The sequence below is a fragment of the Lissotriton vulgaris genome, chromosome 6 (assembly GCF_964263255.1).
Source record: "Lissotriton vulgaris chromosome 6, aLisVul1.2, whole genome shotgun sequence".
NCBI classification, from domain to species: domain Eukaryota; kingdom Metazoa; phylum Chordata; class Amphibia; order Caudata; family Salamandridae; genus Lissotriton; species Lissotriton vulgaris.
Window position 1 is genome coordinate 1233656685 of NC_141694.1, and position 26977 is coordinate 1233683661.

Below are 26977 nucleotides of genomic sequence, written 5' to 3' on the forward strand. Positions count from 1 at the left end.
AGGACAGAATGAATGGTGAAAGACTTAATGAAAGATAAAAGAATGATTACACCTTGTAGCACTCATTATCTCACGTAACATTTCCTATACATTGACTTTCATGTTAATATGAGTCATTGTCTCTATATAATGTGCGTGTGTTGTAACGCACTCCGACACCCTGCCCTACATACTTGAGATGAGTTACACTATAAAAGAAATTAAATACACATCAAAGACGGTCTAAGTGAAGATGAGGGGCACCGTTGGAGGGTGGTAGCAAGGCCGATTGACCGGACCGGGCATCAGATGTTTCCCTGGGAGGCTGGAAAGGGGGAGGGGCGGCTTTGTTACTGGGGGCTGGCACTGCAATGTTCCTTGTAAATCCAGTAGTTTCAATCAACAATAAAAGAGGCCTCACTTATATTCAGGTGTGGTTCACCATTGTCTGGTGATTAATGTACCTGCTGGAGCGAGATACGAATTTTGAATCGTCTAAGGTAGCAAGCTGCAGCCATACTGAAGAACTGTGAAGTGCACGATTGTCTCAACCTTATATAAACTTATTTTGACTTGTACTTAGGTGGTTGTCTATTTACTTACTTATATACTATTGCACGACCACACCTGACTTGTCTGTAAAACTTACCCGAAGATTTGTCCTGAATTTTGACCTTTTGTCCTAAATTTTTGTCCTGAATTTTTACACTCACCGTCCTGAATTTGCACCTATGCCAGTTGGTCACCCTAGTTTGAACTAGGAAAACCAACAGTAATCAGGGGTTAGTGGGGCCCTCTTGCCGCTGGACCTGGTGCCACTGCACCTGCTGCACCAATGCAAGCGACGCTCCTGGCACATGGCCTCAAGGCTCTCCAATGATGGTTGTTCTTACAAACCAACCAGGGTAGACAATAATTTTTGGTGCCCCCACCCCATGACCTCCTCCTCGGATTCTCTCACTACCGCCGGGGAAAAGTACCCCTCATCTCTCCAATCATTAGTTATTGCTAAACACAGCACACCCCCGAGGTCAGCGCCCCCTCCACAGGTCAGCGCCCTGTGCGGCCGCACTGGTCGCACTGACCTAAAGCCAGCCCTGTAGATAAGCCATTGCCTTACCTGAGTTAGGGCCCATGGTACCCGTTCTACACCACGGATTTCACAGTAGTATACTCTACCACGGAGCCATGACACTGTGTGTCTGTTTTTGTTTGACATTGAACATTTAAGGGGTTTAAAACAACAATTTCAAGATTTGTATCAGGAGAAAAGTATACACTCCTTAATTAACATTTAAAAATGGTGCAATTATTAAATGCCATTGAACAAAAAACTGCATGGTTAACATCTGGATTTGAGGTGGTGTAATCTACCCCAACAAAAGGGGCTGTGAAAAGAGGTCCACAATGCACGATTTTTGTGATATGAAGCAGCTAGTCTTCTGAAAATGGAGGGAGCCTCTGGGATGAGAAATGTACACAATGCAAAACCGTCAACCGCAGCCGAAGCGAACATCCACAGAGGGTGGGACAAAGTAAAAGCCCAGGGAGGGGGGTAATTGGAAGGAACTAACCACCAAAATCGCAGAACGGGGGCACACGATAAAAAAACGTAAATGCAGCTCCGTGCTACACAGAGCAGCATATGATGGTGAGGTCACGGCAGTGACTGGCAGCGTTCGCAGCATCCAGCCCGCCCTCCCTCCCTCTCCTCCCTCTTGGTCCCCTGCATCCTCACAATAGCACGCAGATCGGAGCATCCTCCAGGCCGCCCCGCCATAGGCAGGCGCCGCTGTCACTCAGCGCCGGAGCTCTGTAGGGGAGCGGGGGTCTGGGTGGAGAGGGCGAGAGAGACAGAGGGGAGGAGGAGGGACGGCAGCGGGGGGAGGGGTTTCCTTCCTTCTGGAGGGGGGTGCCTTGGATAGAGCAGAGCTGCAGCTGCACCATCTGTCAGGAGCGGAGCCGGGATAGAGAGCCCGCACAGACAGACAGACGCACAGGGAGCAGTGGAGGAGGCCCTGTCTGCCCCGGGGACAGCCGAGCTCCGCAGTCCACCCACCTCAGGCTGTGGCCGGCGGGCCGCTCTGCAGCCGCGCGCGAGGGGACAGGCCCCTGACTTCCAGACCCCCGCCCGCCAGCGGACTGAGCCCGGCCCGCAGCGCGCCCCCTGCAGCCGGCGGAGGAGCACAGGGCGCGATGATGTGAGAGGGGAGCGCGCGGCGCTGGCCCCCGGCAGGTAAGGCGCGCTCTTTATTATTGATAATCCTGCAGAGAGGACCGCAGCAAGGCGTGCTGGGGCAGGGGAGGTTTTTATTTGTATTTAATTTATTTATTTGATGCGTTTTTATATAGCGCGGACTTTACCCGAAGGTGCCAGAGCGCTTCACTATAGGAACAGTGATGATACATGAGGGGAAAATGACATGAGAACAAATTACAAAAGCAAAGTTTCGTGATGCAAAAGTGACAATTGTGAGCAAACAAAATACATGAGGTAGCAACCGGTCCCCCGGGCTGGGGCATACAGGTGCGCAGCGGCTCTCCCTCCGGGGTCGGGCAGGGGTGTCAAGTGGGCACCTCGCCCCCTCTCATCTGGTGGTCGGGGTTGCGAAGACCCCCGCGTGGGAGCTGCGGGGGGGGGGGGGCTCCTGTTCGACATGCGTGCGTTTGTCTGTTGGCTGTTTGTTGGTGATGCTCCCTCGGGTTTGTCACAATAGGTGCCCTCGGCGCTGCCCGGGGGCACGGCGCAGTCAGCTGGCAGATGGTCCAGCCGCTATCCCCTCGCCGAGTTGTTTTGTTGCTCCATGTGGGCACGGGGTGGAGCGTCGTGCGTGCTCCCGTGGCTGCACGGCTGCTGTCTGCGTGCTGTGCGGGGCTGTTGGCAGGATTATCTCTCTGCAGCCCGGGCAGGGGGGGGGGGGGGGGGGGGACGCTCCCCCCTCCATGCCAGGCTGGGCTGCAGGGAGACGCTGATGACATCCACCCAAGCTGCTGCAACCGGTGCCCATGTAGGTGGCACGTAAATCACCGCCTGGTGCAGGAGACAAAGGACCTTGTACATTAGGCTTCAAGGGCCCTATATGCGGCCCAGGATGCCTGCTCTATGTCTGCAAATAATTCCCAACCTAATACAGTAGCAGTAGGCGAAATATACCAAGTGCCCCTGCCCACCTGTACCTGCCAAGGTGGGCAGTGTTGGAGTTTAGGTCATCTAAATAAATCCACTCACTGCAAAAAGGTCAACTTTTCAGAGAAGAATTGTGGTTCTTTTGACATCGCCTGAGCGCCAAGCTTCAGTTGTTTTATTGCATGCATTGAACTAAGCGGGTGTTTTTGTGATGTCGTGAAATTGTTGCATCTAGTTATGTCGTGTAAGATTTGTAAAGTACCAGCCTGGCACCGAGTTTCCTTCTGGGTACTGGGGTAGGTGGGGGCAGCGGAAGAACACAGCTCTGTTTCAGGGAAAATTAAATGTGCTTTCCAATTATACTCCATGTACACCGCATTTGGAAAAAGTGATTTTCTGACTCCCGGCGAGATGAAGACGAAGAAGGGAGAAAGGCTTTGAGCGCGAGATGAACCAGAGTAAAAAGGGGCGCTTCATTTAGATTATTTGCGTGAGTGCAGACGGCGGCCACAAATGCTAAGTCAGAGGTTTGAGATTCAGAGCGCTCACATGGGCGGAGGGGTCTGTTGGAAGGAGCCGGGCTCTGGTGAAATGCAAGGCCGGCCCGGTCAATGTCACTGTGGGCAGACAGCTACATTGTGGCTGGAAAGGATCTTTGTCGAGCAGGGGAAACAGAGGCCGACGAGAAACGGAGGGAGAGAGCCTTCGGAGGCCTTGTGCTGTTCCTGCCTGTGCACAGCCTCTGCGGCCTCTGACTGCAGCCTCCCAGGCCCGGATGTTGTCATTTCTCACCCCTCGCCTTTTATCTGCTTGAAATGAAAAAAAAATAGAAGTGCAGGTACACTATATCAGAGTACCTGCTTTTTTCCCATGAGAAGTGCCGGTACAAGCCACTTAAAAATAATACGTCTCTCTTGAGAAGTGTGGGTACTCTCCTCGAAACAAAAAAAGTGCTGTGTACTCAGTACCTGCCTATTTGCTTTTAACCCATTTCTCAATGCTCCATCTTATGATGAATGAAGCTGATGATTTTAAAGTGCAGATGACGCGAAGGCGGCCTCGCTACCACCACCCCCTGCATCATCTGCCACTACGAGACTCAGACTGGATGCCTAGACCTGCTGAACGCCTGTCTTTGCAAGCTTGGACTACAGTGGCATCTCATACTTTGCAAATTACTCCCAACACAATTCTGTAGCCTCTTGTCAGGCATACTTGGCCATGTATAAAGCGCTTTGGTCCCTGCAAGGCATAGGAAAGCGCTATTGTTCATCAGCATATTTCTGTGCTGTAAGGCCACCCAGTGGCACGCAGCGCTCCACGAAGCCCTTAATAAATGAACATAAATAAGCATTGTATGCCTGAATCTGCTGCCGATTGGAGTCTGTTCACAGTCCTGTACCAGGATCACACTGTGTAGTGTGAAGACACAAATGTGCCATGTTATGAAATGCGCTGATTATTCAGCCTCTCGTGGGCAGCTATCTGAGCTGACGTGCAGAGAGTAGCTTAAAAGGCATCTATTGTATGTATATAAGTGTGTATATGATATTTCTATAGCGATAGCCGAGCCGAAAGGCAACAACGTGTTTTGCATGGTCAACGCCAAGCATAAAGTCAACTAGTATTAGTAGAGGTAGCTGGCTTGTGGTCGGTTCATGCATTGTGATTTAGTGTTCTTTAAAGAGGTGCATATTCAACTCTTTCCTAAATTGGAGAAGGGTTGGGGATTTCCCGATGGATACAGGGTTGTTGTTCCAGATCCTGGGTGCATAGATGGAAAAGTCCTGCTCCCTTGTTTTTTTTCTTTTTTACACTTCTTAGTCTGCAGTCTGAAGCTGCCCTGGCTGCCGGTGTCCCAAGAACCACTAGAGATGGTGATCTTTTCTCTTGTGCTTCAGTCCGAGTTTTTTCACCAGGCTAACTTTTCACTGATTGGCTGAAAGAGGTAAAAGTACCCCTGGACGTCAAATCTTTAAAGTGCCAGGGCTAGTTGAAGTGGTACTGCCCAACCTTTGACTGTAGATGACAACCCTGGCCCCACCACCTGCCTCCTAATAGCCTCCTTTTTTGATGTGTGTGTGTGTGTGTGGGGGGGGGGGGGGGGGGTTAGGGGAAGGAACATTAGTGAAACTTATAAAAAGCAAACATATCCCTTGGAGCCCAGTTTCTTCCTTACCTCTGAGACAAGGGTAGCCCCAGTGTTACCAAAGGGAATGCCCATTGACCGCCATGAAGGTCTGTGGCGCCAGTAAGGTTCATATTGCGCGTTGTAGTAGTAAACACCTTAATTCATCCCACTCTAGCATTCATTCATTATGCACATTAATGTTTGCTAGAAAACAGAAGCCCGGAATTTGACAAATTGCACTCGTTTTTTTTCCTAACGATAATATGATATTTCCTTTTTGTCCACGTTTTATAATAACAACTTTATTTATATCCTGCTTAATACCTCAGTTTTGTTTTCATAGCGGGACCTAAGGGTCACACAGATCTTAGTTCACTGAGCATCTTGGGGCTTAGGTAAATGAAAAGAAAACATAACCTCCTAGTTCGAGTGACACTAGGTCAAGATTTGGGGCCCACACAGTGAGATAAGTAAACAGCACCGCATTATTGTGGTTTAAATAGGTTCATGCCTATTCAGGCAGATAAAAGCCGATCCCTGGTTATCTGATATATACTCACTTGTAAGGTCCAAAAGGGGGTGGTCAACTGTGTAACCAACTTCGTGTCAGCAAGCATATTGGCACAAAGTAGTTCTTCAAGAACATGAACAGAGCCATTTTTAAGTCCCAAGCGAGAGTCTATCCATGCAAATCCCAAACGTATTTTTACAAAACCACACAAGAGATTTGTCCTGTCCACTTGTGAGACTCAAAAAAGGCTGGCCTAGTCTTCTCTGAGTCACACACGGCTGGAGGGAGGATTTTTTTTTATAGGGCAGTTTTTGAGCACAGCTGATCTGAACATGCACTTATGTATGTGGAATGTATGCAGCAAATACCTAGTAAACAAGCATTGGCAAAGTCATTACATCTTGCATATGAATGCTGTTGGCTTTGGCAATGTTTTGAAGCCATGCTGTAGAGCAGTGTTGTTGCTTTGCAGTATGAATAAAACGAATTAAAAAAAGATCTATGACACAGCCAGAGTTAATGTAATGCAGTCTTGCGTTGTTTTTTTTTTAATATGCATTAGCGCTCGATGCATCATAGTCCTTTTTTATTACTATTTTTAGCCTAGCTGCATAGCGGGCATGCTGATTTACATCATGGTTACATATCATTGCCAAAGTCGGCAATGCCCATGCTGTACAGGATGAACAAATGGCAATAACAGAACCAATAGGCTCATAGGAAAGACCTATTGGGTTTGCCAGTGCTTGTTGGGTGTCAGCACAGCACCCCCGTGATTCTGTGCAAATCAATGTATCTCCCAATGCGTGAAAAAGAAAGAAAATATGACAGTTGGCAAAAAATCCTATCACATAAAAAAGCTACTGTGCCCAAGTCTGTGTCTTAGTGAAAATACATTTGGAAGCAGATAACATCTGTTGTCACAATACAAGTAGGTAACATCTGTTGTTACAATAAACATCCATTTCAAAGAGAACTGGCTTATTTGAAGTGTGTGTGGCATAGTAAAACATAGCTACAAATGGCAAGAGATTCAACAAAGAAGACAGGGAAGATGAAAAAATCAAAGTAGTACCTCAATCACAGCGGAAGGATAGCAATCAGCAAGCCCCCTCATTGTTTACAATATCTCTCGCAAGCGAGAGTGCATGTGCTGTCACAGGCGGGACCTACAAAGTACCTGTACAAGGCAAAGACACAGTTAAGGTGGGATTGGAGGGGTGACTGGTTTCTAAGAGCAGAAGTGGAATGTTACTGCATCACGATGTAGTGTTCAGTAAAGGGGTGGGTCTTCAGTGCTTGCTGAAATTGGAGCAGGGTTGAACATGTTAAACTAATGAGGACTAACACTGACTGGACAAGAAAGCGAGCTCATTGACCTGCCTTGGTGCAACCAGGTGTTTGGTTTCACTGTGCAGTGCTTAGGGTACTATTTTCCTGACAAAGGCTGTTATGGTGGAATGGCATAACATGGTGGAAAAATATCGTATCCACTACCACAATAACATCAAAGTAATAAAAAGAAATAATATATATATATATATATATATATCCTTAGTTCACTGCTCATGTATCGCAATATTTTTCGGTTCAAGCAGACCACAGGTTAGTGCTTCAGTATCTTGTTTTAATAGCCATAACGCGTTTCGGTCAAGCTGGACCTTGATCACATGAAAACACTGATGTGTGTTCCCACCACATTTAAATTGACCAGTACATTGGTGATTGGTACAATGGAATAGGCATGGAAGACATACTTTCACATAGTGTTTTGAAATTTTACAATGTCCATTATTTGCATTTTGTTCTAACATGCCTTTTCATTATGATAATACCTTTTCAAAACAGTTGTTTTAATGTCTGTATAAATACATACAAGTACAAAAGTAAAACCAGTAAAAATGGGATCTTCACTTCAACTACTATAACGGGCATTGAAATTATTGCATATTGATTGAATAAATAGATGAATAAATAAATAATAATTATTTACTTAAAATACTTTTTCTGTTAATTACAATAAATATTATGTAAAGACAGTCTTCACCAATTTATAAACAACATATTTAAAAACTATATATATCACAACAAAACTCCTACTTCACAAGGAAGAGAGCACGCACACAAGAACTGCTGGATTAAGGCTTTTTTATTAATAAAAGGACCTCCTCCGACCCAGCAGAAAGGAGAGACGCGTTTCGGCTGACACAGCAGCCTTTCTCGTTCCCGGTCCAGGGAAGACATGGCTTGGCAGTTCGGGCTGGACTGTTCCCATGAGGCACAGGGTCAGACTGATTTGCATATAGCCATGTCTGAACTGGGGTGGCAGAGTGGGCTGAAGAACGGTGATGGATTAAACCCAGATCTTTTGACTGGCTGTGAGTGTTTGATTGATTCAGATGCTCCGTCCATCACCACCCCCTTTTGTACCGTTTCTCGTTCTGGTAAGCGCCATTTTTCTTTAAAATATATACTGTGTCCCAATCATAGACATAGAGAACATATTGTCCACATGATGTGTTCAAACACATGAATAAATAAAGTTACATTCAAAGTGCAATGCAACATGATATACACGAAGTGGAAATTGCAGTATCATAAAATAGAATATATACAGAGAGAACGCATAATGCATTACTATGTGCGTATTAAGTGCAAAGTGCATCAGCAATCCACTAGAACAACCTGTACATACATAATTTGTAAAATTAAAAAGTAGCACTGAGAATGAATAGCCATTGCATCCATTGTGTTGGAACAACCATTATTATGTTACCAAACTTTAAAAGTATAGCGCAAATCCCCTCTGGTGGCACTAATACAATGAATATGAAAATCATGCTGCTAACTGCACGGTAAACCGGAAATTATGCAAAACTCATCTCTTTTCCCCAAACATTTCAGAGCACGTGGACTAATGTTGGTGAGGCCACCGTTACTGGCTATATAGCACACTGCATTTTAATCCAAATAAGTTCACAATAGCTAACTCCAACACTGTTAAAATACTGAAGATGACAGTGCCATATAGGAAATGAGTGCACACAATGTGTACTTTAATTAGTGTGTATAACCAACATAATGAAATCAAGCAGGACGGGACTACCAATCCCATAATTCCACATTAAAGTAATATATGAACTGTTAAGCAGCATTGGTAAACCTTATGGCACACAAAATTGTTAATGCCGGCTTTGCCAAATGAACACAATAAAACGGAATAACATTGTAAAGAGTCAGATCTCAAATGATATTTATATATACACAGGTAAGGATACATTTACTATTCTTAATTCCACATCTTCTTACATTAATGACTCTGCTAGTAGATATTGTGGGATGCAATATTTTTTGCAGGTCAATATTTCAGCCATGATATTGTGGTATAATAGGGCTGAGATGTCTACTTTCTAACCTAGCAGGTACCAAGAAGGGAAAAGTCTGTTTTCTAACCCTGCCGGATCCAAGATTTTTCCTCCAGAGAGGGAAATGCCTGGGGTTATAATTCAGATCTCACATGGGTTATGCGATCTTGAGGTGCATAAAAGTTGCTGCATCCCCGGCTCCAGACATGCCTACTGTAACTCTATTTAAGCATAACCACCAATCAACTGCATAGACTACAAACAGTTCAAAACCAGCCCACCAGGCTTATTACTGCAGCTTCCTGTTTCTCTTCCTGTGACCCCTATTCTTCCCAATAATGCTCTGGTTAAACATCCAGAAAATAATTATATTTAAACTCTGCTTAGTTCACAAATGTATTTTTTGACCCACACTTGATTATCTGAATACCAAACTAACAAAAATGGGTTCATACATGTAACATGGGCTCTACACTTAGACTCTGCTAATCTTTGACTGATCCCCGCCTCCAAAAATCTTTTAAAGGTGGAAAATCGTTCTCCATTTCTGCTCTTGAATAATCAGCAAGTAGATCTTTCAGCTATCTCCTCCCACAATCTTTTTTGGAAAAAGCTTATGCTTTCACTTATGTGTCTTCCCCTTCTATCAGTCTTTCTATGGTATTGCAACCCTCAGACACCTTTCGTGTATGACTGTGCTTTATAAATATCCTACATAACATGACATGGCATAACATAACCAGTTTGTAGCAAGAGGCGAGAGAGCCAGACGCGCCAGGGACAAATATGGGCCACTAGGACCATGGCTGCGCTCCCTATAACGGAGAACTTCAACAGCACTTCCTGTGCAGAGCGAAGTAGGAGGAGACATGAGTTTGTGATCAGACAAGTTCACCTAAGCATCCCATGAGACCTCGCCTTCTCTTGTGGTGTCCTTCACATGAAGCCCTCTCTACTGGGCCAAACTTTGAAGAGGTTCAGAGCCTGATCATGTCAGGCATGGATGAGGTCTCCCCCTTCTCAAGTTTTAGGTGCCACACATGAGTAGCTTGCCCCCTCAGTAGGTTCCGTCAGTACTTCTTCACCGGTGGAGTATGCACCACAGAAAGAAGCCATACATCAGAGTCCTCTCCACAAGGTCCTAGGTAGACTGTTCACCATTGGCTACTTATTGAAAACATAGTGTTGTGTCACCCACTTTGATCATGACCCTCCACCATCAAATGCAGGAAATGAGGTAACATTGTCGAAAGAGAGTTACTGTACTCAGTCTCTTCCACCCACTCAGTCATTTTATGCCGTGGCACTAATCTCTCAAGGTCTATATTCCTTTTTTTAAAGTTTTCGAGGTGCCAGGGAGGAGCTACTTACAATGGAATTTGAAATATACTGCATCCATCTGTCAGCATGGCAGCTGCACCACAAACCTCAATCGAAAATATTTCCTCTCAAAAACTCACAAAAGTGAAAAGGAGAGGTAAGAGGTTGTTTTTTTATTGTGGGCGTGGCTTCCACTGTAAAAAAAGAGCCAATAGGTTGATATTTGAATTCTGTCTGGCTCAGTAGTGCGACAGAGGCCACGTCTTACCACATCCACCGCATCTGTTGTCTTGGAAACCAGATGAGAGGAGATGTAGAGAGCAGAACACATTTCTTCATATTGCACCTCATCCATCTAACTAGGACCAGGTTGAGCACGTGTGGCGCCATTAGGGGTTTTGACCAATGTGAAGGTGCTGGCGGCGAGAGTCATCTGAAATCTGAGGCAACTAGATCAAGTCAGTTGGATAGATCTCCTTCACAGGTGAGCTCGTGTTCTAGAGAACATGGGACTGAGAAATTTCTGGTGCCACCAAGCTGTGGCAGCTTCACAAGAATGATTCGTCATTGCCCCATAGGATGACTCCAGAGTGTTCAACCTTGCGACGCACCCAGTGTGTCCCCCGCTACAGAGGGACGTGAGAGGGGACCGGCATAGCTTTATTCCTGCTGACAGGAACAGCCTCCAGCATTTATAATGAATGGGGGAATCCTCCTTTAATAATCTTTACCTGTGCAGCTAGTTATTCAGGTTATGGTTACATGTCACACCTGCACCCGGGCATTGCCCTTGCTGGGTGCAGTTAGGTGCTTTTTCTGATATGAATAGATGTCACACCTTCACCAGGTGACACGTCACACCTGCACCCAGACCGTGAGCTTCCGGAGTGCACTAAGGCGCTTTTTCCGAGAGGAATAGATCTCACACCTGCACTCAGTGACATGCCACACCAGCACCCGGGCTGTAACCTTGCGGAGTGCACTTAGTCAGTTTCTCTAAGATGAATAGAGGTCACACCTGCACCAGGTGACATGTCCCTTCTGCTCCCTGACCATGACTTTGTGGAGTACGCTAAGGTGCTTTTGTCTGAAATGAACAGATGTCACACCTGCACCAAGTGACAAGTCACACCTCCACTCGGACCATGATCTTGCGAGCGCACTAAGGTACTTTCTCTGAGAGGAACATATGTCACACCTGCATCAGGTGACACTTCACACCTGCACCAGGTGTCATGTCCCACCTGTACCCGGACCGTGACCTTGCGGAGTACACTAAAGTGCTTTCTCTGAGATGAGTAGATGTTACACCTGCACCAGGTGACATGACGTCCCCCCTGCACCTGGACCGTAACCTTGCGGAGTACACTAAAGTGCTTTCTCTGAGAGGAACCGAGGTCACACCTGCATCAGGTGATACGTCACACCTGCACCCGGACCTTGACCTTGCGGAGTACACTAAGGTGCTTTCTCTGAGAGGAACAGAGGTCACACCTGCACCAGGTTACACGTCACACCTGCTCCCGGACCGTGACCTTGCGGAGTACATTAAGGTGCTTTCTCTGAGAGGAACAGAGGTCACACCTGCACCAGGTGACATGTCACACCTGCTCCCGGACCGTGACCTTGCGGAGTACATTAAGGTGCTTTCTCTGAGAGGAACAGAGGTCACACCTGCACCAGGTGACATGTCACACCTGCTCCCGGACCGTGACCTTGTGGAGTACACTAAGGTGCTTTCTCTGAGAGGAACAGAGGTCACATCTGCACCAGGTTACACGTCACATCTGCACCCAGACCGTGACCTTGCGGAGTACATTAAGGTGCTTTCTCTGAGAGGAACAGAGGTCACATCTGCACCAGGTTACACGTCACATCTGCACCCAGACCGTGACCTTGCGGAGTACATTAAGGTGCTTTCTCTGAGAGGAACAGAGGTCACATCTGCACCAGGTTACACGTCACACCTGCACCCAGACCGTGACCTTGCGGAGTACATTAAGGTGCTTTCTCTGAGAGGAACAGAGGTCACATCTGCACCAGGTTACACGTCACACCTGCACCCAGACCGTGACCTTGCGGAGTACATTAAGGTGCTTTCTCTGAGAGGAACAGAGGTCACATCTGCACCAGGTTACACGTCACACCTGCACCCAGACCGTGACCTTGCGGAGTACATTAAGGTGCTTTCTCTGAGAGGAACAGAGGTCACATCTGCACCAGGTTACACGTCACACCTGCTCCCGGACCGTGACCTTGTGGAGTACACTAAGGTGCTTTCTCTGAGAGGAACAGAGGTCACATCTGCACCAGGTTACACGTCACACCTGCACCCAGACCGTGACCTTGCGGAGTACATTAAGGTGCTTTCTCTGAGAGGAACAGAGGTCACACCTGCACCAGCTGACATGACATGTCCCAACTGCACCCGGACCGTGACCTTGCGGAGTACATTAAGGTGCTTTCTCTGAGAGGAACAGAGGTCACACGCCTGCACTAGGTGACATGTCACACCTGCTCCCGGACCGTGACCTTGCAGAGTACACTAAGGTGCTTTCTCTGAGAGGCGCTTTTCTTGTGTGTTTGCTACAGTGGTCTATTGTTTTATTGATTGTTATGTGTATTGTTTTATGTTTCTGAATGTAATTTCGGGCCTTGTGTCCGCTTTTTCTTTATGTGATTATTTCCTGGCTGTTGAACTTTATCCATGTGAACTTGTATTTATACATTGTTGAATATTGGTATTTATGGGCTGCGTTCCCTTCCTCAGATGTTTAATGAAACATTTTGGGGTATTTCAACAAGAATAGTCCACTGTGAGGTTTTATACAAATGGATTTGTGTAAATGAACTGTGTAATGTTTATCTCATCGTGTTTCTCCATTTAAAAAAAAAGAGACTACTAAAATGAAAAATAAAATGACAAATTAAATTCTGAAACCCAAGTGAGCAGTTCTGTGGGTGTAATTATTTATATTTTGGAACTTTTGTCCTTTTTCATATTTATTGGGTACACCTTTTTCATGCTGTCTAGTGCTTACTCTGAGAGGAACAGAGGTCACACCTGCACCAGGTGACACATCACACCTTCACCAGGTGACATGTCCGGGACATGTCACCTGGTGCTGGTGTGACATGATGTCCCTTCTGCTCTCTGACCGTGACCTTGTGGAGTACACTAAGGTGCTTTCTCTGAGAGGGACAGAGGTCACACTTACACCAGGTGACACGTCACACCTGCACCCGGACCGTGACCTTGCGGAGTACACTAAGGTGCTTTCTCTGAGAGGAACAGATGTCACACCTGCACCAGCTGACATGACATGTCCCAACTGCACCCGGACCGTGACCTTGCGGAGTACACTAAGGTGCTTTCTCTAAGAGGAACAGAGGTCACACCTGCACCAGTTGACATGACATGTCCCAACTGCACCCGGACCGTGTCCTTGCGGAGTACACTAAGGTGCTTTCTTTGAGAGGAACAGAGGTCACATGTACACCAGGTGACACGTCACACCTCCACCCGGACCGTCACCTTACGGAGTGCACTAAGGTGTTTTCTCTGAGATGAATAGATGTGCGTATCCGTAAGTGATGTACCACCATAAACCGCAGTGTTCAAGACTATAAGTGTCCTTCAGATGTGTTAAGGGCACATCTTGTATCGATTAGGGTCAGCTTAACGCGGTCTCAGCCCAGGCCTCACTTACTGTAAGTGGGATGAATAATCACATTTTCCGAACAGAGCCTTCTTCTGCAAATTAATCCAGAACCCAATAGGTTTTATTTCTGAGATACTTATTTTTAAAAGTTTCGAAACTCTGTGTGGGCCGAACATCCCCTTTTTTTGGCCAGATCTTCCTGCGTGACACATCAGGTTAATTCTGAGGGAGGTTCAGAAGGAAACGTGGGGTGGCAGGCATGTCAGAGGGTGACAGAATCTCTGCAGCAGTGACGTGGATTTCTTAGAAATAACTGTGAGTAAAGTAAGATAGTTCAGTGGCAGAGCACATACCCCGAATCATGCAAGTCACAGGTTCAGTACATTTACATCCCAACATTTTGAGGGCAATAAAACGAATATCACCTGAGAGAAAATGTACCCTTCTGTTTCTATAGTTTTAGGTCTGGGACAAGGGGGCAAAAATACCAATAAACAATAAGCAAAATCCCACTTGACTTGTATTTTTTCTTAAATCCCTAATCACTGCTTGTGGTTCTGACCCCCCCCCCCCCCCAAAGAAATGCTTCTACTCAAAATGCTTGTTCATTTGTCATAGTTTGTTCTTTATTTCTTATTATTTATCTGACTTAATATCACCCCAAAATACATTGAACGTTAGTGCACAAATGACTTCACATACTTTTAACATATTATTCCATAGATCGGTCAACAAACGTTTTGGTGTAGAAACTAATTTTGCCCAGTCACCTTCTTCGGGACCACACTACACTACAATACAATTGCTTCAAAAGGTGGTCAGTGAGGGAATATAGACATGGAGAGCTAAAGCATACATGTATCAGAATAAAGTAGCACCCTCCTCGATATATATATATATATATATATATATATATATATATATATATATATATATTTTTTTTTTTTTTTTTTAAAGCTTCAACTTCAAGGGTCTAACAGGGATCGTCAGACACAGTCCTCAGGTTTTAGTCCTCGCTGAGCGGGACAGAAATGTCCCCGCACTTTAGAGCAATTACTTTAAGCGTTGTTGCTGGGCTCCCTTCTGTATCTGCATAGATTGGATGCCTCGAATATTGCTGCGCCGATAATAATAACTCCTGTTTTTTCACCAAGCAGCATTTTAATTTGTGGTATGCTATTTAGCAAGTGTTAATAACTTTAATAAACATTGGCAAACTCGAAAGGTCTGGCTTTTGCAAACACATGCAACAGGCATTAAAACTTTAAAAGTAATTGCAAGTCATAGTGTCGCCATCTAAAGATGGTATGCATATGTTTGCAAAAATAAATGCAAAATGACCCATTACAAAAATAAGTTTAAAAAAAAATGGAATGAAAGCAAAAATGAAAGGAGAGTTTGGCCTATCATAATGTGAAAATAAGGACCCCTTGTAACTAAGGAACATTCTAGGACAGGGAAAATACAATTGATAATATAGAAAATCTCTAGGCAACAAATGGGTCACTCAAATATTGTAGCAGACCTCAAATTAACAATAATAAAGCTAAACTCAATGTATTGATACATTGAAGAACCACCACTACATCATGTTATTAACCTTCTGTTTTTTTCTGTTTTTTATGTGGCTCGTCACGTTCTATTATATTTACTGTCTTCATTTATTGTGATGTTACATTTATTTTTGTGATACTTTATTTTTATATTGTGTGACTACGAGATCAAGCATTTACAGTTGCATTAATCGTAATGTGATACAGCATTGTCCTGTTATTGTTTGCATGTGTCTCATCAGTTGATTGATGTATTTCGAGCCATCTTTTTAACTTTTTGTACTAATAAAAATAAGCTTTTTTTAAAAAAATAATTGATTGCTACATTGAGTTTAACTTTATTATTGTTAATGTGAGGTCTGCTACAATATTTGAGTGACCTATATGTTGCCTAGTGGTTTTCTATATTGTCAATTGAGATTGCCCTATCAGCCATGGAACAGAAGTGGTCTACTCTCTAAGAAGCTATGCAAATATGCACAAACAAAATGCCAACACTCACACTGAAGCAGAAGTGAGCAGACCTCTTACCCCATGTTGTAAGCTATGGAAGACATAAGAAAATGTGAATGCATTTGAGCAGCCCAATAGACGAAGGGGCTGATTGAAAGCTCCTGAATGTATATGTACACGTGTGGATTTTTGTTAAAAATTTTAGGCGAAAAATAAAAAGTATAGCAAACCCATTTGCGGTGTTCAGGGCTTTAAAAAATGCAGATGTCAAGATGAAATCAGAATGGTCATAGCAGTGGGATGGTAGGCCAGAGGAAACAAAATTCTCAAAGTCCCTTCTGAAGCACATCCTAAAAGCAATACAGAAAGTGCATTCGAGCTCTCAAAACTGTGTGTGAACTGATGGAGGCTGTTGGATTCTTCATACTCAGCTTTTTTTTGTGATGTCACCAGTACCTAATGTAATAGAAAAAAGTCACTGCACGTTAATGCCTCAAACAACGTACTTGTATACACTTGGAGTTGAATAATGAATTGGGTAGTGATGAATGTTATTGAATTTATGTATGTGTATGCCAAAGTACTCTGCAGGATGTTTCATTCTGCTCCATTGCACGGGTCTGTATTGCTCAGCAATTGGTGTCTGTTTTAAGTTTGGAGACCTAGTTACCAGGCTTTCATGCATGTTATGTGTGGTGTGTTTTAGTTAATGTCACCTGGATTAATGAGATGTGAATTTCTGGGAGGAATGATGTGCTATTGAGGTGGGAATCCTGTACTCATGTGGTTGGCTTGGATCCTTGCCATGGAGTTGATCGTGCTGGTGGTTTTGCCTAATGTGAATTGAAGTAAAACTTAATATTGAAGTGCTCTAGAGGTGGCTGTCTTTATCAAGCTGTGTTGTTTGGAGCTATGTTACATGTGTAATGATGGTGCTATAGGTTATCTCCAGTGCTTAATTTGAGCAGGTGGTTTCCGGTGCTCAGACCTGCACTTGTGAACACCTGCACTTATGACAGTCTGCCACATGGTAGCGCTGTTTGTTAAATTTGGAGATGAGCACACCAACAGTTCTTTATGAATTCAACTTGTCAATGGTTGTTAGTTGCCTAAGATAAATAAACAACACCAGTGGCTTCGTTGTATAGAGCACTAAACATGATTCGGTTTTGAAATGATGAGAGTTAAAGAACTATACAGAGTCTCTTTGAATTTACATCAAAGGCAGTGAAACCAGTGGAGGGTGGGATCGCTGCAGAGTTAAGACTTTTTTTTTTTGCCTGAGGGTGCGGGCAAAAATTGAGAGCCCGATATGGACCCGTCTCAGCAGCTGCTTTTTAGAACTGCTGGTGCTGAGCACCGGCAGGACCCGGCCAACCTAAAGCACTGACAACAGGTATCGCCCTAGGCACACGGATTATAAGGGCGGCTATTAGAACATTCTACGAACTGAAGGTAGACCGGAAACAGGGAGAAACAGAAAGGGAAGCAACGGAATATTGGAGCAAAGGGTCTATACCTGCTGTTATTGGCCCTGAGCCGCTCTATTGGTGCTCTTAACGTTCCAATGTTTTAATAACCATTTTAAGACCTCAAGATACAAACTTGGAAGGATTATGGCCTATTGACTAGAGCTGCCGACTTTGTCACATAAGGTTTGGATACTCGCCTCATCTCAACATCCGGCGATTCCGAAATAAATCTCTTCATCTCCCTGTTCCTAATAAAAAATGTGTAATATAGTTTGGCTCTGTTGTAAAGCGATTGAATGCTCTTGGGACAACCAGTTTTCGTGATATAAACAAAATGTAAAATTACATCTCCAGTTATCATTAATTGTTCGTGTTCCCTTCCGTTTGATCACGAATCAGCTCGCCTCTGTGAAACTGGACCGTACCAAGTCACGAGAAGAGAAGGCCGAGACCACGCGCGGCAGGAAATAAATGCCTCGCGCCAAACAAGCGAAGAGTGAAAGAGTTTCACTCATCTGCTTTCAAAGCAAAGAACTCTGGTTTTGAGACTTGACTTCCTGTGCGCGAGAGTCTGTGTTAAAGAAAACCGGTGCTGCTTTTTCAATGAACCAAGATAAAAACGCGTGTTTTTCTCTCCTGGGGAGAGATTGTGGCCTAACGGATAGAGTGGCCTTCTTCAAAGCTGGGGAACCGGGTCCGAGTCTCGGCAGGGAAGCTCAAAATCCTGGGATTCTGGGCAAAAATTAATGTAACCCAACTGACGCTCATGTAAAGAGCACTCGGACACCTTCCGGTCGAGTTACTACCGTATAACCCCCCCCCCCCCCCCAAAAAAAACCCTGAAAATGCTTCCAAGCGTTTTTTAGCAGCAGTCAAAAGCTGGAGGCCAGAAAGGGAATACGTGAAACCCTGGGCAGTGCGTTTTAGATACTGCCTTTCGGTGGAACGCAGTAAGGGAATTACTTACTTGCATATACCTATTCTTTTAGACAATCATTATTCTGTATGTTTATCCACACTGAGGCGGCTGATTTAAAGCTAATTTATGGCGCTTAATACTATTTCTGTCGTTTCTAAGCACTGCAAAATTAGGTGGTATAGTCAATTTAATGGAACGACGAAAAGTTGAGTTGCTCCTGCAATGGTTTGTATTTGTGACTTCCATGTCAGCAGCATACACTTAACCCACTGAGCTGCGAGGCAGGGAAAGAGAGCGGTGAAACAAACAGCAGCAACAGGGAGAAGGAGAAAAACCAATGGGAGATTAGAGTGGGTAAGGGTAAATATTGATAGAGGTAGAGTGGGGCCTTAGTCTGAGGGAGGCAGCTGTGGTAAAAATTGTCCCAAAATATGGTGTGCCAACAACCCTTCCCTCGTCCCCATGCACTTCACGCACCATACCTAAAGTTAGTATGCTTTTTTTACCCTTTGTAAAACAAGCAGAAAACTCCCCAAGGGGAACTGGCCTTTCAAAAATGCAATAATAACTGTAATTGTGCAGTGAGAACCAGGGAAGTGCGTCAGTGAGGGGCCTTGGAACAGCTGCTGCTCTGCGAGAGACATCACTGAGAGGCGCCCACAGGCAGGCGCTACTTACTATTACTGCCGCCATTTTAGAAAAGTGAACAAGTCTTCGTTTATTCTTGTGCAATATTCCCTAGGCGTAGATAGGTCAATTGAATTTATTAATTTAGTATGAGAATTAGCCAAACCATTCATCGTTTAACTGGTTGACTTTTCAGTTCCATAGCAAGCAGTAAATTTCCAATAAATTGACTCGTGAATTGTATTTCATAATTTGTTACAGAAACTTTACGCTGGGGCTAACAAAACCACAAGGGGCGTCTGAGCGCAAGAATTATAGGCATTTTAAAATGTATTAAATGACCGTGTTTGAGAACTACAAAGAATAATTGGGAAATACTTCACATGCACAGTTACAGAAGAAAAAGAGGACGGGTTTGCGCGGGTTCAACTAATGCCATATTCCAGAGATTACCTTGTGGCGCTTCTCTGAACGGCATTCCCAGAGCTAGAATTTTCCCACATTAAATATCTCTGAATCAACCTGAGAATATCAATTATTTTACAGATTAAAATATAGTGTCAGAATCAGATTCAGTAATTCGAGTATCTCGAGTAATGTTGGTGGAGCACAAGATAGTGGGGGACGGAGGAGTTTTTGGAGAAGATAACATTTTGGGTCTATGTCTCAAGATCGTGGTCAAAATATCATGTGCAGAAATATCGTATCCACAATATTGACAAAAACTATATCCTCAGGGGAATCCTGTATAGGTAATGCACTCTATGCTGGAGTCACCCAGAAACTCATCCGGAAGCTCCAGAGCGTTCAAAACACCCTAGAAAGACTGTGTTAAACATCCCCCACCGCAACCACATCATACAACACCTGCGTTAACTCCACAGGCTCCCAGTCAAACTCTTCAAGCTTCTCTCCCACGCGTACAAGGCCCTCCACAACGCCGGACCCGCATACCTGAACCACCGCCTCTCATTCCACACACCCAACGGACCCCTCTGCTCCGCACCACTTTCACTGTCCACCTTCCCACGGATCTGCAGGACCAGAACCAGAGGGAAATCCTTCTCCTACCTCGCCGCCAAGACCTAGAACACCATGCCCCTCTGCCTCAGGCAATCCCCATCACTGTCCCAATTCAGGAAGGACCTCAGACCTGGCTCTCCGAATGAACCCAGCGCCCAGACAAATCTGCAGCCCCCTCCCCAGCGCCTTGAGACCCTCACGAGTGAGTAGCCATGCTTTACAAACCCTTGATTGATTGACTGGTATGGAGGAAAATATAGATTTACTATTCTTAACTCTACATCTAATTATCTTGATGATACATTGGTAGTGGATATCATGGATGCAATTTTTTAGCTGGTCGATATTTCCACCACAATATACTAGTACAACACTGCGATTTAAGTGAACTAGTAAAATGGTTTAAAAAATTAGCTAGTCGCATGTAGTTCCATAACTTTGGTGTCCTAACCCAGAATCACAGCCCCGGCTACCTCTAAGCACTTTTGTAAAACTGTTGACATCAGGCCCTGCCACTAAATTTATTCACAACTTTCATCACTGACTCCAAGGTGGTTGTAGTATACAATTGGAGAGAGGGTAAAGTTAGACTGGCTTAGTTGGATGATTGATTTCAGCAAGACCACAAAATAGAAGAGCTTTACTAAATATGCATAACTATTTCAACTCTGAATGCGCATTTCACAATTTGCACAAAGAGGTCACATAATTTTCTACAACTTAATGTATGTCATTTTATTGATTTTCCAGTTTAAAAAAAAATAAATTATGTAAATTTCTGGGAGCTTATCAGTTAGAAGAAGCACTGGGGAGCCATGGGCTAACCAGAATAGCTGAAGTGATCTGTCAGACCTGCGCTGTCGTTGAGAGAGAGAGAGGCCATATTTGATTTGCCCTTCTAAGAAAGGCGTGGATTGATGTTGCCCCATTCCCTCACAGGCTTGAATACAGTGATTGAGGCAGACACTATAAATTGATCCCAAGAAATAGGGTGTGAGAAAGGGAAGTAGTTGCTGTTAAACCAATTGGTCACAGATAAGTTCAAATCCAGAAAGCTTTTGGCTCAATTCACAAAGAATTTCTGCCTTATTTAGAGTTTGGCGGATGGGATACTCCATCACAAACGTGTTGGATGTCCTCTTCACCCTACTACAACTGCATTACAGCCTATGGCTCTTATAATTAGGGCTCCCAGTTTTATGGTATATATATATATATATATATATATTATTTTTAATTAACATTTTCTTTATTACATTACAAAGACATTGATTAATATCAACACATGGTGGCACCTTCAGCGTGACATCGGCATCATATAAGAACAACAGTGGTGGACAATCTAGTAACTGTTCTAGAATCTTGTACATTCGTTGTTGGCATCTTTCAGCTGTATAACCCACACACTCGCCACAGGGGATCACTGTGAGTCAGATAGTGACAATCCATAGTGTGTTAACCATGGCTTCCATATTTTCCTGAACTTTTTGGGGCAGCCCTGTGCTTTATATGTCGTCTTTTCCCCCAACATATACATATCCATACTTTTTTCCCACTCCGTCCGGGATGGGATCGCCACCGCCTCCCAAGCCTTGGCCAAGTCGCCTTTCGCTACCACTAATCCTATTTGAAGTAAGGTTAACTTTGGTTTAGGGAGGTCAGTGGATATTCCCAACAAAACAAACTGCGGACTAAGTGGAATCGTCTCTCCCAAGACAGTACCCAACCTTCCCAACATGGTGGCCCAATACTGTTGAATCTGTGAGAAATCCCACACAGTGTGAAAGAATATACCCACCGACACCCCACATCACAAACAGTCTGGTGTTTCTGCCCTACCCATACGGTGCAGTCGCGCCCTATCATAATACGCTCTATGCAGATATTTAAATTGTATTAGTCGAAGCCTGGACTTAATGCCACCTCACGCGGATGCTTCAGCCCCATTTCCCAATCTAAGTCTTCCATCTCACCTAACTCTGCCTCCCATTTCGCCCGCAACTTCCGTAAAGTGTCTGGCTTGTTGTTAATTATTGTCCTATATGTCCAGGAAACCGCTTTCTCCGCAATTTCTCCCATCAGTAGTCTCCCCTCCAGAGGTGCATATTCCGGAATATCATTAGTGTCTAAGTGTTGCGCGCGCCAGGCATGGGTCAGCAGCAAGTATTTGTAGTGTTGAGTCCTGCTCATGTCATATTCAACCTGTAGGTGGGAAAACGTGACCAGTTGTTTACAGTATAACAGATCTTTGTTGTGAAATGCCTAGTAGGTCCCGTTGTTGGAAACCTCGGAGTTTTGTAATTTCCTGAAGCCAGGTACCGACTCAAAGTGGGGTTTCCCTAGTGATCAGGCCATCCCACTTCATTTGTCGTTCAGCCTGTTTTCAGGCTGTTATAACAATCTGTGTCGCAGTCAGGAGTTGAGCTGCCCCCTTCCCTCCATATAGGTAGTACGTGTGTGGGCGTTTGGTAAACTGTGTGCGTTCAAGTACATATGTGGGGTGATCTCTCTCGGCACGCTGCCACTTGTTCACAACAACTAGGTGGGCCGCCCAGTAATATGCCCGAAGGTCAGGCAACGAGATACCGCTGCTGTATTGGTTACATTGCAGTGTCGCCAACGCCATCCTAGGCGGCTTCCCCTCCCAAATAAACCTACGCAACAGGTCATCAATTTTATTGAACGCCTCGACTGGTATGAACTGGTAGATATTTTGCAGTACGTAAAGAAATTTGGGGAGCACTATAATTTTATACAGTGCTGCCCTGCCTAACAAGGTTAGTGGCAGGGTTCCCCACCTTTCAACGTCCGCTTGAAACTCCCTGTTCACCCTATAGAGATTGCGGTCCCATGCCATTGCTGCATTGGTGGTAACATATATCCCTAAATACTTGAAACCCTCCCAAGCCAGCTGGAGTTTACTGTGGCCGATGTCATGATCACTACTCATACCTACTGGATACATGTATGTTTCTACCAATTATTTTTGTGCCCATCATGAATACCATATGTCTCACAGCTATCCATAATGGTGGGGAGCGTCTTCTCTGGGTTTGTGACATACAGTAAGATACCATCCGCATACAAGGATATGCGTTCATCAGTCTCTGCATCATCTCCGCTCCTAAATCCCATAATGCCCGGGTGCATTTGGATCACACAGGCGAGTGGTTCCAACACCAGGGCGAAGAGCAGAGGCGATAATGGGCAACCCTGTCGGGTGCCTCTACCTATTGGGAATTCCAGTGACACAACTCCATTGACTCTAACCCTGGTCACAGGTCTCTCGTAGAGTACAGCAATCCAGCGTCTGAATATCGGACCAATTCCAAATTCCTCCACTACAGACATGAGGAAAGGCCAGCGGACCGTGTCAAATGCCTTTTCAGCATCGAGGGAGAGGACCAGGTGGGGATCCTCCCTACCGTGAACCTCTTCTAACCAATTGTGCAGTCTCCTCAAATTAAGCCTTGTCGATCGTTTGTTATCTAACAAAACAACAATGCCAATACTGATATAGATAATTCAAATAAACAAATATCCATCCAAATCAAGAAAACGAATTCAAGAATGGGGATTGCTACTCAATAGCATTTTATTCAAATTTTACAAAGAATTTATTTCAAAATGTAATACATAGTACAAATTTTTTTTTATGACAAACACGTGGGACATTTAGGCATTACCCATACACTCAATCTTTCATTCAAGATTTCAAGCATATCACAAACAACCATATCACATTCACACACTCGGGGGGAAAATGATGTTGCACAATTTAGAAACAATTGAGGAAAACCCAACACAGGGGGGGAAGGAGAAAGGTAAAAAGCAAAAAGCAACCAAGGTCTGCGAGTGGTTTCAAAGAACAATAGAACAAAAAAATTTTAGTAGTACATTCCTATATCTCTAGCAGATTGGTTGAGACTCATTTCGAATTAGTACTGCAAGGTAATGTACATAATAGAGCTCTGGGTTCAGCTATTTGGATGCCCAGATGCTCATGCAGACGGGTTAGGGCGGGGCCTACGCGTTTCGAATCCCACTATAATGCTTGGGGATTCTCTTCAGGGCCTCTATAAATATCTATGACAAATGAAACAGAAAAGAAGAAAAATAGAAAAAATGAGTATAGAATATTATACGACTTTTAGAACAACCATATGATTAAACATTGGACAACATCAAGAGCACTGCTTTACGATACTACTGCCAGTCCTGCAAATGGCTTCCCCAACGAAGGGGGTCCTAGACGTGTACTAAGGAAAGGGCCTCTTGTGGCTGGTCTTATCCTGTGGAATAAAGACATTTGAAATAAGGGCTTGGCTGAAGTGTTTGTGCTCGCCTATTCAGGTGGGGTCACACTTCCAGAGTGGGCTTGGGCGTGGACCAATCGGGATGTTGCTATACGTGTGTCTTAATACTCACCTTTTCACATCAGATGATGTGCTTTCTTATTCCAGATGTCCCGCTAATGTAGTGAAAGAGTTCGTTCAAGCGCAGAATGCACGGATGCCTAGAGGTGGGAAAAAACCTCATTAGAGTTTCTCGCCCAGGGCGGAGTAGCGTAGTCAGATCAAAGAAACGGACTTCTATCTTACCCCTACCACTAATTTGCTTCGTTTCGGGGCTGGTAAGGAAGTGGACGACAAGACCAGATAGGTGAATGGTCTCAGCTGCAATGTAAAAGAGAACCGATTACACCTGCAGGTTAAAACAACTCTTTGGCGTACTATCTAAGTGACAGGTTAAATGAATCTTACCGGTCTTGAAAGCTTCAAAACCTGAGCTGGTTAAGTCGGTATGTTCTTCTAATCCGCACAGTGGATGAACAATCAGCACTGCAGTGGAGTAGAAAAATGGCATGTAACAGTTCACTGCTCACGAGGGTCGTTATTACGGGAGCGTTTATATGAACAAAAGATCTTACCGCTCCTATTCAATAGGCGTGCTTCGGAGTATGGCGAGACAACTAGCAAAAAGACTTCAGAAGCGTTCAAACACGAGCACTAGAAGGGCACGAGAACCTGTCAGACAATTGGTCCTGTATACATGTCGGTGATATGGTGCCAAATTCACCAGTTCTTACCGAATGTGTTCGGTGTTCCAACTTAACCCATACTCGTACATCAAAAGCGCCAAGGGCAAACGCCTACCAAATGCGTTGGAGTAATCTAAAACAAAGGGCAAACCAACCGTTATTAACAGTGGGGGCAGGGATGTTATCTGGCACCTTTTGGAGCAAGAACACTTACTTTTCACCCGAGCGCCACCATGGGAGGCTAGCGTTTCAGTCGGCACTTCTCTCTCGCGCATGCGTGGAAAAGCGCAGCCGAGATGGTGTTCCTTTTTAAAGGGACGCTTCACAAGAACCGCCCACAAGGGGCGTGGTTGATGACTTATCGACCCGGTTCTTGTATGGAAAGAATTCCACGGAAGCCTGGGGTCTGAGAGACAGGGTGTACAAATAGCATTAATTGTACATAGTTATGAATGGGACACGGACGACGGTTCATGCTTCAACAGAGATGCTGAACCTTTGCAGTGAACCGAAGTGTGATCTACCAGAAGTAATAGCGGGGATACTCAGGGGTTATCTGTGGCACCCTTATAATTTATAGATTTCACTCAACTCATTGAGGCCAGACACTGCCGTGTCGAATTTTACTATAAGAAATGCCTCTCTCTTGGATAGTTTGAGGTTCCAGTCACCTCCACGGGGATCTTTTTCGACCTTGGATATAACTGTCCACCTCAAATCACTGGTTTGGTGTTGCATCCTTGCCCAATGATTGACTAAGGGCGCATTTTCCACCTTTCTTTTCAGTCTTGATTTATGTTGGGAGATATGCTGGCGCACTTCCTGGTTTGTTTTTCCGATGTATAGGCGTTCACACGGGCATCTGTCGATCGTTTGGGCATAAAGCCGGATTGGTCCCTGTGAATGAGGCCAGTAATGACTACGGCTAGCCTGTTTGCTAATATTTTAGCCAATACCTTTGTCTCCATATTAATGAGAGAGATTGGGTGATATGAACTACACTCTTGCGGTGACCTGTCCTTTTTAGGGATTAGTACAATCGTGGCCGTCCGCAAGTCTCTGGGAAGGCTGCCCGTCTCATGCGCCTCCAAGTAAAGTTGGAGGAGATGCAGGCCAAAAAGTGCTGCATGTTGCTTAAAGAATTCTGGGGGGTAGCCCGTTAGGTCCCGGAGCCTTTCCCGTTTTCATTTGGCCAATCGCTAACGCAATTTCTTCTGTTGTGAGTTTGTTTTCTAACATCTTGGACTCATTGTCCATTAATTAGGGGAGCTGTATGTCACGAAGATATGTTTGTACGCAGGACGTTTCGGCCAGGTGACGCCGCATGTAGAAGGCCTCATAATAGTCAGTGAAGGCATTGGCTATTGCGGTAGGGGTCAGGTGAATCCGACCATCCTCCGTTTGTATCTGTTCTATCCACCTACTTTCAAGCTCTTTCTTACTAAGCCATGCGAGTAACCTACCAGTCTTATCACCCACGTCGTATATGCGCCAGTACATGGCTTGTATTGCATTTTGTACGTCTTTTTTGGCCAATGAAAAGTATTCCTGTCGGAGGAGTTGTAGACTGTGTGGCATTCAGGGGTCACCACCGTGCTTGCCTGTGACTCGAGCTGCAGCAACTGGGATTCCAGCCCCGCAATCTCCTCATGCTCTTTTCGTTTCTTATGTGCTATTATATTTTGTGCCCTGTCTCTTAGCACCAGTTTATAGGCCTCCCATAGGGTGATCGCCGAATCCACCGAACCCAGATTCTCTTTAAAATACAACTCTGTATCCACCCTGAGCTCTTTA

General features: G+C 44.8%; 1 protein-coding gene across 3 annotated transcripts in view; it reads left to right on the top strand.

Moving 5' to 3' along the window:
- The first annotated feature begins 1723 nt into the window (after positions 1 to 1723).
- FYN (FYN proto-oncogene, Src family tyrosine kinase) overlaps positions 1724 to 26977 on the top strand; it is a 493823-nt gene continuing 468569 nt past the window's right edge. The window contains exon 1 of one of the 3 annotated variants that reach the window (XM_086927332.1): positions 1724 to 2215. The gene's annotated coding sequence lies outside the window, so the exon portion shown is untranslated. The remainder of the gene's footprint in view (positions 2216 to 26977) is intronic. The other 2 variants (XM_086927330.1, XM_086927331.1) reach the window with 2 other exon arrangements.